At 42.8% G+C, this 19,633-nt stretch overlaps 1 protein-coding gene across 1 annotated transcript in view; it reads left to right on the top strand.

The window, feature by feature from the left end:
• Positions 1-3,660: 3,660 nt before the first annotated feature.
• The window catches only part of DAPK3 (death associated protein kinase 3), a 76,666-nt gene continuing 60,693 nt past the window's right edge, over positions 3,661-19,633 (top strand). The window contains exon 1 of the mRNA XM_078785596.1: positions 3,661-4,344. The gene's annotated coding sequence lies outside the window, so the exon portion shown is untranslated. The remainder of the gene's footprint in view (positions 4,345-19,633) is intronic.

The following is a 19,633-nucleotide window of genomic DNA, read 5'->3' as shown; positions in this document are numbered from 1 at the left end:
TAAATACATTGTGTATAAATGCATTGTGTATAAATGCATTGTGTATAAATGCATTGTGTATAAATAAATTGTGTATAAATACATTGTGTATAAATACATTGTGTATAAATGCATTGTGTATAAATGCATTGTGTATAAATACACTGTGTATAAATGCATTGTGTATAAATACATTGTGTATAAATACATTGTGTATAAATACATTGTGTATAAATGCATTGTGCATAAATACATTGTGTATAAATGCATTGTGTATAAATGCATTGTGTATAAATACATTGTGTATAAATGCATGGTGTATAAATACATTGTGTATAAATACACTGTGTATAAATATATTGTGTATAAATACATTGTGTATAAATACATTGTGTGTCAATACATTGTGTATGAATGCATTGTGTATAAATGCATTGTGTATAAATGCATTGTGTATAAATACATTGTGTATAAATACATTGTGTTTAAATACATTGTGTATAAATACATTGTGTATAAATTGGCAGTGTGCTTTTTCTAATCTTTATCCATGATGATCTTCAACTTTCTGGAAAATCCTCTCTATCTCTTTGCTGATGACTCCACTCTCTGTCGCTCCATTCCTCATCCCTCAGATCGGCAGTCTGCAGCCTCCTCACTCTCTGCAGAACTGGACAAAATCACAGACTGTGCAAACAAGTGGAACATGTCTTTCAATCCTGACAAATCTCACACTCTTACTATGTCTCTCCGAAAAGACCGACTGGACAACCCTCCCATCTACATTCTGAACAGTCCTCGCCAAGAAGTTCTGTCGCTCATGCTTTTGGGTCTCGCTATCTGCCATGATCTTTCCTGGGAAAACCACATTTCCAAGCTGGCCTCCAAAGCCAGTCGCCGACTGAGCATCCTCCGTCGTGCGAAGTCCTTCCTTGGCACACCTGAGCTCCTCACCACATACAAGGCTTTCATCCACAGCTCAATGGAATACTGCTCTACCCTCTGGGCCAGTGCTGCTGCCTCACACCTAGCTCGGATTCACGCTGTAGAAACCAAAGCTTTCAGAATCATTTGAATCTCCCACAATTAAGCTGATTCTGAAGGCCTTTCACTCATTCATCGCAGGAACGTTGGTGGTATTTATATCTTCTACCGCATCCTATCTGGCCTAGATCCCCCAGATCTATTTGTGCTCTGTCCCCCAAATATTCCTTCAGGTCGCACAAGATCTGCCAGCAACCCTCTTATGGTGAAACTGCCAAGATCCAGACTCTCTGCTCACCTTCACTCTTTCATTCCTCTTTTCTTCCGCCTCTGGAACAAACTCCCTCACTCTCTTCAATCCCACTCCTCCATCCAAGTCTTCAAAACAGCTGTGCACCACCATCTCACATCTTCTTCCATCCAAAACCTTGATCTCTTCTACCCCTGTTAATACACCCCAAACCCACCACCTTCAAACTCCCTGTTTTCTTTCCTGGTATCCCCTGTAGTGTCCATCTTGTTTATCCCCTGTACGCTGCCCCAGCCCTCTCCTTTCCAGAGATCTCCCGATTTCCTGGTTCTCTACTGTTGTGCTTCCCTCTTTCTCCCCCTCTTGTCTCCCACTCCCTTTATTGTATGTTCTACAGTCACGTGAAAAAGTTAGTACACCCCATGTAAAGTTTTGACTTTTTCGACATATTTCAACATACAGCTATTTGATCTTCATTTCAACAATATTGATAGATAAAGGTGATATCATATAACAAATATCATGAAACATTTACATTTTGTAGTCCATTGTATCATTTAAATAAACATAAATGCAAATTTCGCATGTGGAAAAAGTAAGTACACCCCTACATTTATCACTACTTCAAATACCTAAAATTAGAATCAGGTGCACCAGCTCAGGTGCAAATGATTAGAACATCGTTAGAGACGATCTTGGAGGAACCTGTCTTATTTAAACCTCAGACATTTAGTTTGGTTTGCTCTTTGTTGTTGAAGTGTGCGGCGTCACCATGCCTAGATCAAAACAGCATCTCTGAGGCCTTCAGAAAGAAGGTTATAGATGCCTACGAGTCTGAGAAGGGATTTAAAAAGATCGCCAAACAATTTGAAATCATTCATTCGACTGTCCAGAAGATCATCTACAAGTGCAGAAGATTCCAAACAACTGCCAACTTGTTCAGGCCAGGCCGCCCCAGCAAGTTCAGCCCGAGAGCAGACCGCAAGATGCTGAAAGAAGTCTAAGAACCCCAGAATGTCATCACGGGACCTACAGGTAGCTCTTGCCACTGTTGATGTCAAAGTGCACGAGTCTACCATTAAAAAGAGGCTGCACAAATTTGATCTACATGGGAGGTGTGCCAGGAGGAAACCTTTGCTGTCCAGAAAGAACATCAGGGCAAGACTAAAGTTTGCCAATGAACACCTAGGCAAAGACCAGCACTTCTGGAACAATGTGCCCTGGACAGATGAGTCAAAGGTAGAGCTATTTGGCCACAGTACCAGAAGACATGTTTGGCGAAAACCAAAGACAGCATTTGACCACAAGAACCTGATACCAACTGTAAAGCATGGTGGTGGAAATATTATGGTTTGGGGCAGCTTTGCTGCATCAGGACCTGGGCAGCTCACCATCAGAGAATCCACTATGAATTCTTCATTGTACCAGAGGGTGCTTGAGGATAATGTGAGGCCATCTGTCGGAGAGTTGAAGCTCAACCGAAGGTGGACCTTGCAACATGACAATGACCCTAAACATACCAGTAAATCCACCAAGGAATGGCTGAAAAGAAAGAAATGGAGGGTTCTGGAATGGCCAAGTCAAAGCCCGGATCTAAATCCCATCGAGATGTTGTGGGGGGATTTGAAACGAGCTGTGCATGCAAGAAACCCCTCAAACGTCGCACAGCTGAAAGAATTCTGCATGGAGGAGTGGGCAAAAATTTCTCCCAGTCGATGTCGGAGACTGGTAGACAGTTATAAGAAACGCCTACTTGAGGTTGTTTCTGCCAAAGGGGGCAACACCACCTATCAGAGCCAAGGGTGTCCTTACTTTTTCCACATGCGAAATTTGCATTTATGTTTATTTACATTATACAATGGACTACAAAATGTAAATGTTTCATGATATTTGTTATATTATATCACCTTTATCTATCAATGTTGTTGAAATGAAAATCAAATGGCTGTATGTTGAAATATGTTGAAAAAGTCAAAACTTTACATGGGGTGTACTTACTTTTTCACGTGACTGTGTGTGTTAGCTCTTACACGAACCTCGACCAAGTATCCCCAAAAAATGTATTGATACAAGATTGTCTTGCAGAGCCGTACATTATTGATGGCTTTCTGGGAGCTGAAATTATCGCCTATACACGTGGGGCAAAAACAATTGGACTGGAAGTCTTGTGTCCTTTATATTGCAGCAAGCTCGGTGTCCTTTATTGTTTGTTATGAGAAGTTGCACTTGCATATACCGTTTTCCCTTCAAAAGGAAACTTTAAAAAGCTTTGTTTTGGCACTCGCGTCTCTTGCATTCGAGAAATCAAAGTACACAGATGTCTGAAAGACTGAGGCCCATACACCATTAATGGGATCATTATGGTTCCTGGTTTTATGATCATAAACAGCGTAGTCACCGATTAAAGGAATACAATCCTAACAGAACAACATGTGGATCAAACTAAAAGAGCATCCATGTCATCATCCAACAATCCGATAATATAGGCCATAGCATTTGGTTCTGCATTTGTTTCACAGAATCTATCACTATAACGCAGGTGTGTGCGAGGTGATTGTTTTTAACGTAACCAATTGTGAAAACTACAACGCAAAGTTATTACAAAGTTGTTCACGCAGTTCCTGTAGCGAATTCAGCTGGTGGGTACTTGGGGCCTAGTGGTAGGATTCATAGTTTGTTGCCAAGATAAAGTCCGAGTTTTTGTAATGCTTCAATCATCGACACCTGTTGTCGTGTCAGGGAGGAATTCTATACTGGATAAAACATACTCCAACATGGGTCTGATGTAAGATGTCTACACCGTGATCAGATATTCTTTACTCGCCTAAAGAAGATAATGGGTTGACGACACACCTGCATCGTTCCCAAATTCTTGTTGCCAATGTCAGAACCAATGTCGACCACGAGCCAACGATGCACAAATAAACCTGCAAGCTTCGCGAAATGATCGGTTAATGCGATCGGTCTGAAATTCCATTCACTGGGTGATTGTTTTTCAGGTGACTTGAGAAAATGAAAAATGAGGGGCTACTGATGGAGTAATAATGCTTCCATTGACTGGAGACAACACCTTGTTCAACTGAAGCTGGGAAGGCGCAGGCTGGAGGGGAAGATCGGACGGGGTGGGACAGGTAGGGGGATATTTATGATAACACACTGAGGAATTCTCAGATGAAAAGCAAACTCACCTATGAATCAAGGAGACATCATCTGGACCACAACTTTTCCCCACTTTGGTCTTTGATCATTCTTTATAAATTATATGGTCATGGGTAACACTTTAGGTGCAGTGTTCGGTGAAAAAGGACAAAAAGCTGAAATATTGTCCGTATCTAATGGAGATGTACTCGCCGAAATATTGTCCTTATCTAATGGAGATGTACTCGCTGAAATATTGTCCGTATTTAATGGAGATGTACTCGCCGAAATATTGTCCGCATCTAATGGAGATGTACTCGCCGAAATATTGTCCGTATTTAATGGAGATGTACTCGCCGAAATATTGTCCGTATTTAATGGAGATGTACTCGCTGAAATATTGTCCGTATTTAATGGAGATGTACTCGCCGAAATATTCTCCGTATTTAATGGAGACTAGCCGAAACCCGTGGAACATCCACGGAAGGGAGGATGTGGTGTATGGATAGAGTGTACCATTATGGATGGCATAGGGGATTTGCTTGTCCGAGTAAGAGTTAGGAAGAAAGATCAATTTTCACTTGTGCAAAAATGCTACTCACAATTACATCGCCTGTGCGTCGGCCTGTGATTGAGCCAGAGAGTTGGCCTGTGAGTCAACTTCCTTTCCAATGTCTGCAAGAATTGAAATACTGATTGTGAATGTGTAAAATTATATGAAAGAAGAACATGCATATCAATAGACGATGCCATCGAAAAGGAGAGCAGCTGTCAATAGAAAAGGATGTCTGACATCAATTTGACATTATTGCACAGGAAATGACAAACAAAGAAACAGTTCATTTCCATCGGGTAATATTACGATGAGAGATCAGCCGATACCCTTACTATGTCCATCAGCATCCATGGCACTTAGAAAAAAAACGCAGCATCAGCCAGCCGCAGCCAACTATCACGTACCGTCTCGGTCAATGCCATCCTTTTATCTCTTCGTATACAAGTACAACTCACTGATCGCAACGTCACTCCATTTAACTTTATTAAAATGACGATAAAGACGTGAAACCCGTGGAACATCCACGGAAGGGATATCGTTCATCTGTTTTCAGCTCGTTATCTTTAAGCTTCCTTACGTCTCGCCACCTGCTACACCTCTCTGAGTTACGAGGATTTATGCAACGCACCCCGAGTATCGCAACGTCACTCCATTTAACTTTATTAAAATGACGATAAAGACGTTTCCTTATCTATCTATAATTCCAGTAATCTCTGTGTGTGTGTGTGTCTGTCTGTGTGTTTGTCTGTGACCGCTGTTTCTCGACAACCACGGGTCCGATATACTTGAAACTTGCCAGGTATATTGCTGGGGACCCGAGGATGTGCCTTTTCAAGGTTTCATATTAATCGGACAATTACTTACCGAGCGATGTCCAAAAAACGCTTCAACCAATCAGAGAGCAGCGAACTAGCGCGTGTGCCGAACGTGGCGGACACACTCTGCCTCGGATGGCACATTTGAGAGCGTATTCATTTATTTCACGTTTGCAAACTATGTTGGCGCTATGTTGGCGTTAAACGATGTTTTAAAACTAATAAAAACGAATTTGCGATTCATTCGCTTTCCTGCGCGTTTGTGTACGCGATGGCGATTTCTTTACCAAACTCCGGAAGCCGTTCGCTTTGGACCGAACCATTTCATGTAAATAGAGGGGGGGGTTCTGTGGTCGTTGCGAATGGACCAAACCATTCATGTAAATAGAGGGGGGGGATTGTCACTGTACTCGCAAGCCGTTCGCCGTTCGCTTTGGCGTTGCGAATGGACCAAACCATTTCATGTAAATAGAGGGGGGGGATATAATTTTAGATAGATATATAGTACGGGCATATATATAGTACGGGCATGCCCTAGTATATCCTAATTTCAAATGTTCAAGGGAATAAAAAAAGCTTACTTACGTCTCGCCATCTGCTACACCTCTCTGAGTTACGAGGATTTATGCAATGCACCCCGAGTATTGCAACGTCACTCCATTTAACTTTATTAAAATGACGATAAAGACGTTTCCTTATATATCCTAATTTAAAATGTTCAAGGGAATAAAAAGACCATTTGGTTCACACCACCCATCACACCACTCGACTGTCCAATCAGCGGACGGCTCGCATCGCCTTCGCCCAGCAGACGCCAATACGATGGTGTCGTAAGATGGCGTCGTATCGGCCGATAATCGGATGCTTTTGGGTCCCAAAGTCAGCGAATTCAGATTTTTCGAGTATGGCTGTACGTGATAAACAAAGAGCGCGGTTCGTAGATGGAAAATGCATTAGTGCCGTGAGCATCGGGTCACTGGGTGCGGTGTAAAAGGGATAACAAAGTCAAGTCCTTACGGTATTATTATATAGATGTACTCGCCGAAATATTCTCCGTATTTAATGGAGATGTACTCGCTGAAATATTGTCCGTATTTAATGGAGATGTCCTCGCCGAAATATTGTCCGTATTTAATGGAGATGTACTCACCGAAATATTGTCCGTATTTAATGGAGATGTACTCACCGAAATATTGTCCGTATTTAATGGAGATGTACTCACCGAAATATTGTCTGTATTTAATGGAGATTTACTCACTGAAATATTGTCCTTATTTAATGGAGATGTACTCGCTGAAATATTGTCCGTATTTAATAGAGATGTACTTGCCGAAATATTCTCCGTATTTAATGGAGATGTACTCGCCGAAATATTGTCCGTATTTAATGGAGATGTACTCGCCGAAATATTGTCCGTATTTAATGGAGATGTACTCGCTGAAATATTGTCCGTATTTAATGGAGATGTACTCGCCGAAATATTGTCCGTATTTGATGGAGATGTACTCGCCGAAATATTGTCCGTATTTAATGGAGATGTACTCGCCGAAATATTGTCAGTATTTAATGGAGATGTACTCGCCGAAATATTGTCCGTATTTAATGGAGATGCACTCGCTGAAATATTGTCCTTATCTCATGAAGTTTTACTCGCCAAAATATTGTCCTTATCTAATGGAGATGTACTTGCTGAAATATTGTCCGTATCTAATGAAGTTTTACTCGCCAAAATATTGTCCTTATCTAATGGAGATGTACTCGCCGAAATATTGTCCGTCACTAATGAAGATGTACTCGCTGAAATATTGTCTGTATCTAATGAAGATTTACTCGCCGAAATATTGTCCTTATCTAATGAAGATGTACTCGCTGAAATATTGTCCGTATTTAATGGAGATGTACTCGCTGAAATATTGTCCATCTAATGAAGATTTACTCACCGAAATATTGTCCTTATCTAATGAAGATGTACTCGCTGAAATATTGTCCGTATTTAATGGAGATGTACTCGCTGAAATATTGTCCATCTAATGAAGATTTACTCGCCAAAAATATTGTCCGTATCTAATGGAGATGTACTTGCTGAAATATTGTCCGTATCTAATGAAGTTTTACTCGCCAAAATATTGTCCTTATCTAATGGAGATGTACTCGCCGAAATATTGTCCGTCACTAATGAAGATGTACTCGCTGAAATATTGTCTGTATCTAATGAAGATTTACTCGCCGAAATATTGTCCTTATCTAATGAAGATGTACTCGCTGAAATATTGTCCGTATTTAATGGAGATGTACTCGCTGAAATATTGTCCATCTAATGAAAATTTACTCGCCAAAAATATTGTCCGTATCTAATGGAGATGTACTCCTCACATTTGAGACAGTGAGAGTTCATGGTATTGTTGTGTCGACTCTGTAGTGAACACCTCGGGGTGATGGATGGCCAAAACGAGCTTTACTCCGAGGGGTATAAGCTGAACCTGGTGGGATTATCTCTTTGGCGCGCACGGGGGAGGACCCGAGGCCTCACCTGAACGGGCAGCCATGACAGGTGTTTATTCCTCACCCCACAAACGAATAAACGAACAAGACAGACACGACAAAGAAATGCAATCAATATGGGGTTTATTTAAATAATACAAAGTAACAGGGCAGGTGAGGTAAACGAAAAATTCTTAATGAGGGTCCCTCCACATGGACTGAAAGACTCGAACAAGGGAAAAAATAACGAAAATAAATGTTCAGTGTCGTGCAGCCACTTAGCTCCGGTCTCAACGAGGGTTTGGTGTGGTTCACAGGTCCCAAGTCCCTGCATGGGAAAACACACGTTGGCGTGAAGTCGTGTTCACAGCCAGCTGCCAGTGCGAGGCAAAAAGGCAAGAACTCCTCCCTTGGTTCTTCTCGTTTGGCTGCACCGAGCTCTGACCGTCTCTTAGGCGCACCCCACATGAAGCGCCGCACAATCACGTCCTCCTTCGTCGGCTACCAGGCAAGAAGAGACGAAGAGCAAGCGACCAAGCAAGAGAGACCACCCCGACCAAAACCAGAACAAAAAGAGCGATTCAGGTGGAATCTTCCTCCTTATCCTTTTCAGCCTGAGTTGCCTGACATCACATCACCAATCGCCGAGCGCTATTGAATCACCCCATCGTTCCTCAACCACTCACAAAGCTCGGGGTGTGGTTTCCTTTTACACGCGTCATCGAGGCGGAGCCTTGTCCTTCGTCGAGAAGGTTCACGTGTGGGAGGGGTGGGGTTTAGCCCTGTCGGTGTGTGGGTGAATGGCGCATTCGTGGCATGGCTTTTTGATGAATATAAAAACGAAGGGCAAAATTACAAGAGGCCTTTACACACAGGGGAATTATTACCCATAAGTCCTACCTAAATAACACAACTCAACTCCTCCGTTTGGAGACACATAAATGCTCTTACCCGGACAGTCTGCCTAACTTAATTTACATCGAGGTGGGTTCTTCTTCACGCCACTTCACGCCACGCATACTAATATACACATTCTGAACTTCATTAAGGTATGTCATCCATACCCCAAAAACATAACAGTATTATAAATATCAGAGTCATTGTTACTGTTAATGTGCGGTAAAGTGATGGTCACCTCATGTTGTATGTTGGACGGCATGAGTTTAATGTGACGGTACCCTGACCTCGGGTTGTCACGCTTCAGACATCGGACGTGGTTACTACAAAACTCTTCCTTAGCATCCTCAATGTTTTTGCCGAACCTTGTTTTGGAGGAATTTTGAAAGTCGTTGCCTTATCGAAATAAAGTATCCAGGGACTTGAAGACTTCGACCAAACACAACACAATGGGAAGCAGATGTGAGACTGTTGCTTCACATCAATGAAACTCCCAAGAAAAGGCGCAACGGTGAACATGCAATCATCTGGTCTCCTGATATTGATGTGTTGGTGCTTGGTGTTCAGCTCTTGTTTGAAACTGGAACCAAGGAGGAAACATTACATTGCAAAACATAATTGCTCAAAACATTGGTACTAATATTTGCTCTTTCTGTTTGTGTTATCAAGATCTAGGGTTATGGAAGAGCAAGGTGACAGGATGAAAAGGCAACGCACTGACAGTAGGGCTACAGTTGGACAAAAAATTTTTTGCAAGGGAATGAATGACAGGGAAAGAGGAGAAAGGGAGAGGAGGGAAGGAGAAACAGTAATCTACAAGAGGGTTGGATTATGTGGGAGGAAAGGAGGAACAAAAGAGTCGATGTGGGTGATTTAAGAATTTAACCAGAAGGTTGCTGGAAGAGTATGTGGGACAACCTGGAGGGATAGGAAAGGGTCAGAGAGCAGAGGGAGCTAGGCCAGGCCCGTGGAAAACGACTTGTTCGCAATGTCAGAGCAATAGACCCTGTACTTCGGCCTAATTTTGGGAGGATGCCAATAACGTAGAGAGCTTTAGATTTCACAGATAATTTGCATTACAGATGTGATGCTGGGGTGTAATCAAATAGGGTGGAGCAATACTCCACTGACCTGTGCACAAAAGCCTCGTACACTGCAAGTATGGTAGTCATGATTTTCTCAAGGAATGACTTGAAATGACAGAGGGTGCTCAGTCTATGCCTGGCTTTGGAGGTCAGCTTTGGTAAGCCCAGGAAAGCCCATAGCTAATGGTATGGCCCAGAAGTTCAAGAGACGGAACCTCTTTCATTGATTGACCATGGAAATAGGAGGGTTCATTACCCCGCGGTCGCAAAGCGAAGAGCGGGGTTAAGCCTCAATGTGAAAAAGCTGAATGCCTCAACTCTGTGTTTGCCTCTAAATCTTGTGTCCCAAACCCATCCCTCTCTGTACCCACCATACCCAGTCGTACCCAGCTGCTCCTGGACTCTGTGTCCTTTCCTCCTCACAAGGTGGAAAAGTTTCTGTCAACCCTCGACTCTGATTCTGCAACTGGACCTGACGGCATCAGCCCACGGGTCCTAAAATCCTGTTCTTCCACTCTTTCACTCCCTCTCTCTGTTCTCTTCACCCTCTCTTTTGCTCAAGGTCATCTGCCATCTGCTTGGAAATCAGCCAACATCACCGCTTTGCACAAAAAAGGTGCAAAAACAGATCCTAGCAACTACAGACCAATCAGCCTTCTCCCAATTATCAGCAAAGTCATGGAATCCATCATTGCTTCAGATATGAAATCTTTCGTCTTCTCTAATGGCTTGATCTCTGATCATCAATTTGGTTTCAGACCTGGTCACTCTACTCTGGACATGCTGCTTCTGCTTTCTCAACAATGGATGGAGGTCCTCAATGCCAAACAGGAAATTAGAGCCGTCTCCCTTGACATATCACGTGCCTTCGATACGGTCTGGCACCCCGCTCTGCTCACCAACACTCCTCCTTTGGTATTCATGGTAATCTCCACGCATGGCTGGCGGACTTCCTCTCTAGTCGTAGTCAATGTGTGGCCCTGAATGGGTTTCTCTCATCTCCTCTTCCTGTTCAGGCTGGAGTTCCCCAAGGCAGTGTTCTGGGCCCTGTGCTTTTTCTGGTCTTCATCAATGATCTCTCTGACTCTCTTGAAAATCCCCTCTATCTCTTTGCTGATGACTCTACTCTCTGTCGCTCCATTCCTCATCCCTCAGATCGGCAGTCTGCAGCCTCCTCACTCTCTGCAGAGCTGGACAAAATCACAGACTGGGCAAACAAGTGGAACATGTCTTTCAATCCTGACAAATTTCACACTCTTACGATGTCTCTCCGAAAAGACCGACTGGACAACCCTCCCATCCACTTTCTGAATAATCCTCTCCAAGAAGTTCTGTCACTCAAGCTTTTGGGTCTCACCATCTGCCATGATCTTTCCTGGGAAAACCACATTTCAAATCTGGCCTCCAAAGCCAGTCGCCGACTGGGCATCCTCTGTCGTGCGAAGTCCTTCCTTGGGACACCTGAGCTCCTCACCACATACAAGGCTTTCATTCGCAGCTCAATGGAATACTGCTCTCCCCTCTGGGCTGGTGCTCCTGCCTCACACCTAGCTCGTCTTCAAGCTGTTGAAACCAAAGCGTTCAGAATCATTGGAATCTCCCGCGATGAAGCTAACTCCAAGGGCCTTTCACTCACTCACCACAGGCAGGTTGGTGGTCTTTCCGTCTTCTACCGACTCCTCTCTGGCCTTGCCCCCCCCAGCTCTCTCTCTGGGTTTTGTCCCGCAAATATTCCTACAGGTCGCACAAGATCTGCCTGCAACCCTTTTATGGTTAAACTGCCAAAATCAAGACTCTCTGCTCACCTTCACTCCTTCATTCCTCTTTTCTCCCACCTCTGGAACAAACTCCCTCACGCTCTTCAATCCCACTCCACCCTCCAGGTCTTTAAAACAGCTGTTCAGCACCATCTCTTATCTTCCCCCATCCAAAACCTTGATCTTTTCTACCCCCGCTAATTTCACCCCAAATCCACTTTTTTGAAATACCAACTTCTGTCCTGGAAGTCCTTGGTGTCCTTTTGTTTTATCCTTCTCCCACCCCCCACCCCACTTCCCACGCGTCCTCCCCCCAAGCCCTCTCCCTCCCACACATCTCCCTGCTCTCAAATGTTATGTCTGTGTGCTTCCCCTTCTCTCCCCATCTTGTCTTCCACTCCCTCTTTTTATATACAGACTTGGCATTTAATATGGAATATTTTTTTTGTGGGGGTGAACTTACTTTTCAAGATGACTTAGAACCAAAAGTTCATTGGAATTATGTTGAAATTATTCAACATTTTGTTAATGTGACCTTTAAAAGAAACAAAAAACACATTTGATATTTCGAAGCAAATAAATTGATCCTTGAAAGTGATGTAAACTGATATCGAACTCAATTCACGGACAGTACTGTGTTTAACTTCTGTACGTTTTCCAGAAGTATCTCTTTATTTTGCACATTAGCCAAAAAAAATTCAACAAAAACAAAAGCTAAATTATGACTGGGATTACGGACAGTAAAATTACAGTTCAGTACTTCGTGTAACCCCCACGAGCATTCAGGAGAGCACGTACACGTCAAGGCATGCTGTTCACGAGATTTGCCGAGGTATGGACAGGAATCGCTTGCCATGCAGTGACAAAGGTCTGCTGCAATTCACGGACAGAGGTAGGCTGCTGGTCCAGGTTGTCGATTTGACGCGTTAATTCTGCCCACAAGTTCTCTGTCGGATTCATATCCGGGGACATGGCAGGCCACTCCATATGCTCTACACCACGGTCAGCAAGAAAGTGTTGGACCATGCGAGCATGATGAGGCCATGCATTGTCATCTCGGAAGACAAAGTTTCCTCGAAAGGCTGCACGAGCAAATGGAAGCAATGTTTCTTCCAGAATGGCCCTGTACTTGAACTGGTTCAGGTTTCCATTCAGAACAACCAGGTCAGTTTTGCCCCCTGCATGAAAAGCAGCCCAAACGGTCACCCCACCACCTCCAGCTTGGACTCTTGGCACTATACAATCTTCGTGTGGGCTTCATGCACTTGTCTGCGCACTCGGACGCGGCCATCTTGACGATAGACCAGAAATCTAGACTCGTCACTGAAGGTCACGTGATTCCAGTGTCCTGGCTGCCATTGACGGTGCTCTCTAACCCACTGCAATCGGCGCTGGCTGTGTTGTCTGGTCAGGCGTGGCTTTCTCAGGGGATGCCTGGCACGATAGCCTGCTTGAACCAGTCGTTGGTTGACTAGCCTTCTGGATACAGGCACATTTGTCAGTTGCTGCCACTCAGCCCTAAGCCGATTAGCTGACTTGGTACGGCCATTGCAGACTAACCGGTGGAGCTGGCGATCATCTCTCCTTGTGGTTCTGCGTGGATGTTCTGGCCTCGGTATTGGAGTAGGGACACCCCTCTGAGCATTTCGTTTCAGGATCTTTGACACCTGACCTTGAGTGATGCCATACTGTCGAGCAATAGCACGCTGTTTCATGCCAGAATTTCGTAAAGCCACGACTCCATGACAAACAAAACAGCAAGTTGACGGACCAGCTCCAGAGGAAGCGGCAATAACTTTTGTAGATGTGCAGCAGTTGTTTTCCACTAATACAGAACGCAACAACCCTTATATACCCAATTGTAAAGCCAATCATCAAATGTACCTGTCCTTACATTTTGTCACGCCACCTGTGATATAATCCTGTTAATGACTTCTTGCTGCGAAAGACAATCAGTGACATGGTTCTTTCAACAAAGACATCACCGAAGGGTAAAAGAAACTCACCAGATTGACATACTGAGTTCAGAAAGTAAACCCAAGTCAAGGAAAAAAAGAAATTCCATATTAAATGCCAAGTCTGTATTTTGTTTGTCTGGTTGATTTGTTTGTGAAATAAATGTTAGCTCTTTCACGAGCCTCGATTCACTATACAAAAAAAAGAGAAAAAAGAAAAAAAAGAAAAAAAGAAAAAAAGCAGTCAGTTCCATATGTATTGTGCCGTTCGTGTCTGCATTTATAAAATTCATTTTCTCAACAACCGTTGGTCCGATTAACATGAAATTTTCACCATAGGAGCGCGTCCTCCTGTAGAATATTTCAATGAATACTATGACGTCATACGTCACGTGGTACAGGCGCCATCTTGGAAAAACCTTACACCTCTCTATCTCCCAAACCGCTCAATGATGAAAAATGGAAACATGGCCCATTGTCAAGTACTCACCACGGGGAATAAGATATGTTGATGATGATGTCATTGGTGCCTTAATTATGACGTCATAATTCGACAAGTACAGCACTTGATCTGATCAGTCTGAAAAAAAATAATTCCTCTGCAACTTAGTCTGATTGGCACGAAATTTTCAGAATATGAGCAGCTCCTCCTGTGGGATTTTAAAAATGATAATTATGACGTCATATGTCACGTGGTACAGGCGCCATCTTGGAAAATCGAAAAAAGGTTGCACCTCTATATCTCTGAAACCGCTCCATGGAAATAACTGAAAAATGACTCATTGTCAAGTTCTCCGCTTGGAGAATAAGATATGATGATGTCCTTTGTACTTTAATTATGACATCATAATTCGACAAGTACAACGCTTGATTCGATCATGAATTTTTCTCTCTGCAATTCCTGGACCGATTGACACGAAATTTTCACCATAGGAGCACGTCCTCCTGTAGAATATTTTAATGATTATTATGATGTCATAGGTCACGTGGTACAGGCACCATCTGGGAAAAATATCGCACCTCTATATCTCTGAAACCATTCCATGAAAAAAATTGAGACCTGGCTCATTGTCACCGACTCCCCATGGGGAATAAGATATGTTAATGATGATGTCATCGGTGCCTTCGTTATGACGTCATAATTCTACAAATACAACACTTATCCATCCTATCATTATTAATTTATTTTCAGTAACTGTTGGTCTGATGGACACGAAATTTTCACCATATGAGCGCCTCCTCCTTTAGAATATTTTAATGATAATCATGACGTCATCGGTCATGTGTTACAGGCGCCATCTTGGAAAAACCGAAAACCGTTGCACCTCTATCTCCAAAACCGCTCTATGGAAAAAATTGAAACGTGGCTCATTGTAAATATCTCCATATGGGGAATCAGTGTTGTTAACGATGACGTCATTGGTGCCATAATTATGACGTCATAATTTGACAGGGACAATGCTTAGTCTGATCAGTTTGAAATTTATTGAGCATGATCTATGCAACAATTATTTGGAGAATATAAATTGATGATGTCATCGCTCATGTGGTCTGGCAGCCATATTGGATCAAAAAAAAAAGAAACGTTCAAAAACAGAAGGGTTGGCTCACACCAAGTTGACTGCGCAGGGTAAGTATTCTATGAATACCATCTAGTTTGACAAATTTGACAGCAACAGGGGGAGACATTGAGCTTTGCTGGGATTTCAAGATGTGTGCCATGTACGATCAGACCAGCATCGAATCAATTCCAGATCAGTAGAGTAGCACAGCGGCTGTCTGTCAGTGCGATAACTAATCTGCAAAAAGGAAGTGTGTTCTAATTACCAATTTGTTGTTTACAAATATTGCTTTACGGCACCCTGAAAGGACCAAAAACAACACCTGGAAAAGGGCGGGTGAGCTCCCATAGGTAGACAACGGCCATCCAGTAAGGAGATGGTGTCTCCGAAAAACCACCCATCCGGTTTGGACCGGTTCAAGTCATACCAATTACTTTTAAAATGGTACGTGCTGCTTCCTTGCTTAAAAAGGATAGAGCATGGACAATCCCCATCGATTGGCATCCATGGGGAGGAGGAATTCCTCCTGAGAAATTGCCCCACTGAGTACGGTGAGAAAGGCGGCGCCATTATTGTGACGTCGCTAGTACCCTGAGTATCCTGGGAAGTGACCGGCACTTCCCTCAACCTCAATGGCTGTGTTAAGTGCTTGTCACGTCTGTGTGTGTGTGTGTGTGTGTGTGTGTGTGTGTGTGTGTGTGTGTGTGTGTGTGTGTGTGTGTGTGTGTGTCTGCTCTACTACGAGCCTTAGCCCATGTATTTAAAAAAAACACCACCAGCAGGCAATGGCTGGGCCTTGAGATGACAGGTATAGGCCTAGGCCTACTGCCAGATTTCGTTACCTGCATCCTCTGGTTGGCCGTCTCAGTCTGTTTTGTCACTCAGCCCTGATATTGCCATTTCCCCCTTCTCCTTCTGCTCTTCCTTTTATGTTATGTTATGGTTTGAATCCTGATCTGCTCTATGTTCCAGCTCTTCCATGAGTCTCGACTACTGTATGTATAGGCCTATATATAAATTAGATGGTATTCACAGACTACTTACCCTGCGCAGTGAACTTGGTGCGAGCCAACTCTACTGTTTTTGAAGGGTTTTTATTTATTTGATCCAATATGTCTCCCAGACCACGTAACCAATGACATCATAAATTTATAATCTCCGATATAAATGTTGCGTAGATCACGCTCAATAAATTTCAAACTGAGCAGACTAAGTGTTGTCACTGTCGAATTATGACGTCATAATTAAGACATCAATGACGTCATCGTTAACAACACTTATTCCCTATATGGAGTTCTTTATAATGAGCCATGTTTAATTTTTTATTCCATGGAGCAGTTTTGGAGATAGAGGTGCAACGTTTTTGTTTTTTCCAAGATAGCGCCTGTACTACATCACCTATGACGTCATAATCAATTAAATCATGGTGAAAATTTCGTGTCAATCGAAGCAACAATTGCAGAGAAAACTAGAACGGCACTCAGGAGAGAGCATACTTCTGTCAGGTGAACAGTTTACGTTTTGTATCCCAGAGTAGACCAGAAAATCACAATACAGAATCACATTTAATCAAAATCATCCGTCCACAACTTTTTGAGATCTCGTGCTATGTAATAGTATTTGGCCCTAACTCCCAATGGTGAAGAATCACTTTAAAAATTCTAGTAGCCCAATCCGAATCCGGATCTTCACGAAAATCTAATCATTTCGTCCTTTTCACATACGCTACATCCCTGCCAAATTTCGTCTGAATCCGTCCACAACTTTTTGAGATATTTTGTTCACAAACGGACCAGATAGGGGTGAAAACATAACCTCCATCCACCTTTGGTGGTGGAGGTAAAAATTCATACTTGTCGAATTATGACGTCATAACGAAGGCACCGATGACACCATTAACACATTTTCTTCCCCATGGGGAGTACTTGACAATGAGCCTTGGTTCAACTTATTCCATCGAGCGGTTTGGGAGATATAGAGGTGTAACGTTTTTTCCAAGATGGCGTCCGTACCACGTGATAATTATGACGTCATAATTATGAACAAAAAAATTATGTAGGCAGAGGCTCCTATAATAGCCGGCGAAGCCGGTGTTGTCAATGAACGAGTACGTATTATGTTGAAAACCTGATTGTGCCTTGGCTCGAGAATCTGAAGCGCAGTGGGCGCAGCCATCTTGCGGATGCGGAAGTATGCATAACAAATTTAAAACGTTCATTAGGAGTTTCTTTCACCCGTCGTCGTTTGATTCACAATCTTATGCACCTCCGATGTATTAATAAAATAATTTAGGACCAACATCGGCCCGCACGGGCCTGGTTATCTTCAACAAAACGCGTCACCAAACACCGGACCCAATGAGAGTCGAGCATTTGCAAAAATATTTCTAAAATGAAAGCGCTCAATGGTGGGTGCCATCGACCGGATGCGGAAGTTTGCATAAAACAATTGCGAAAAAGTTCAATAGGAGTTTGTTTCACCCGTCGTTCTTTGATTCACAATCTAATGAAACCTCTAATTAGTAATTAAAATACGTTAAGACCAACCTCGTTATCTTCAATGAAAATCGTCATCAAACACCAGAACCAATGAGATTCGAGCATTTGAAAAAATATTATTACGCGTTTCGGACGGTGAAAACGGCGTCAAATATTCTAACATTGACGAAGAAATATTTTTTAGAAATCTCGCGGCCTTGATTCACAATCTTATGCACCTCCGATGTATTAATAAAATAAGTTAAGACCAACATCGGCCCGCACGGGCCTGGTTATCTTCAACAAAACGCATCACCAAACACCGGACCCAATGAGAGTCGAGCATTTGCAAAAATATTTCTAAAATGAAAGCGCTCAATGGTGGCCGGTGGGTGCCATCGACCGGATGCGGAAGTTTGCATAAAACAATTGCGAAAAAGTTCAATAGGAGTTTGTTTCACCCGTCGTTCGTTGATTCACAATCTAATGAAACCTCTCATTACTTCCATTACTTCCGGACTTCCGTTTCCGGTCTTGCTGGCGAGGGTTCGTTTATTCTCAGCTCTCCATGCTATCCATCGAAATCGAAGTTAAGTAATTGTTCCCATTTGTATTTTCGTTATAACTATTTATTTTATGGTGTATATATTGTCTCCCGACGAAGATTTTCGGTGCAAATCTTTCATACCTGTATTGAAAATCGTGTTAATTCGGGTCGTGTTTTGAGGCCTTGTAGTTGTACAGTGAACACTGTACAACCTTGAGGCTTTGTTTTTCTCTCAGCGGTCCGTGTTTTTGTGATCCAATAACTTTCGTTCTCTGTTTTCCCAATCTTTTCACCCCATAGCCCTCTTCCTTGTGTAAATCACAACTCAAAAAAATCCAAAAAAAAACATTTCCTTCTCTGTTCTCATTCGTTTATTCATTCTTATTCGTTCGTTCGTTCTTTGACCACGTGTTTCTCCCCCATTTCCCCAGATAGATTGTCAAATTTCAACTCGTTATTTTATCGTCCATGCGTTATTGTTTTGATTATAGTTACTTTTGGTTTGAATTTCCTGTAACTTGTAATTATTTAATCGTGTTCTGCTCCTCGTGTGCGGCCTTGTAGTTGTACCCCCGTCGGTGTTTGTTATCTTAATCGTGTTTTGCTTGGCTCTTAGTTTTTTTCCCTTCTACCCCGAACATAATACTCTGTCTAACGTTCTAAATCCCCACCTCCCCCCCCCCCTCACCCCCAAAAACCACACAAAAAAAAAAAAACCAAAAACATTTATTTTCCTTTCTCCACGTGTACTGTTGACTCATCCTGTATTTTCTGTCCAGGTGTGCTGTTCGCCCCGCCCCCATTAACTCCTTGCCATCCACCGTTTGCCCTTCACGTGACTCGTGGTGGTCCCTCTCGGCTCTCCCCCCGTTGGTATTTTTGTGCACATAAGATTGTTCACGGTTCTGTTTAAATATTATTTAAATATGTATAACCTTTCCCCTTCAGTGTTTTACTCAGTGGTATTTTACAACACGCTGTTTTTCTTCCTATTTAAAAGGCTTTTCTCAATTTCCTCTCCAACTCATTCCACCTCAAAAAAAAGAAATTCAATATCTTATACGTCTCCCTCACTACATGGTCTAAATTCACATTCATTCCATCGCTCCTCCATCATTCTGAATCGGATTGCTAACTTGAAAATCACAAC

This window comes from Myxine glutinosa, chromosome 10, assembly GCF_964187855.1.
Source record: "Myxine glutinosa chromosome 10, kmMyxGlut1.1, whole genome shotgun sequence".
Classification (NCBI taxonomy): Eukaryota; Metazoa; Chordata; class Myxini; order Myxiniformes; family Myxinidae; genus Myxine; species Myxine glutinosa.
Note: the sequence above shows the minus strand (reverse complement) of the source record. Positions and strands in the feature narration are given on the sequence as shown.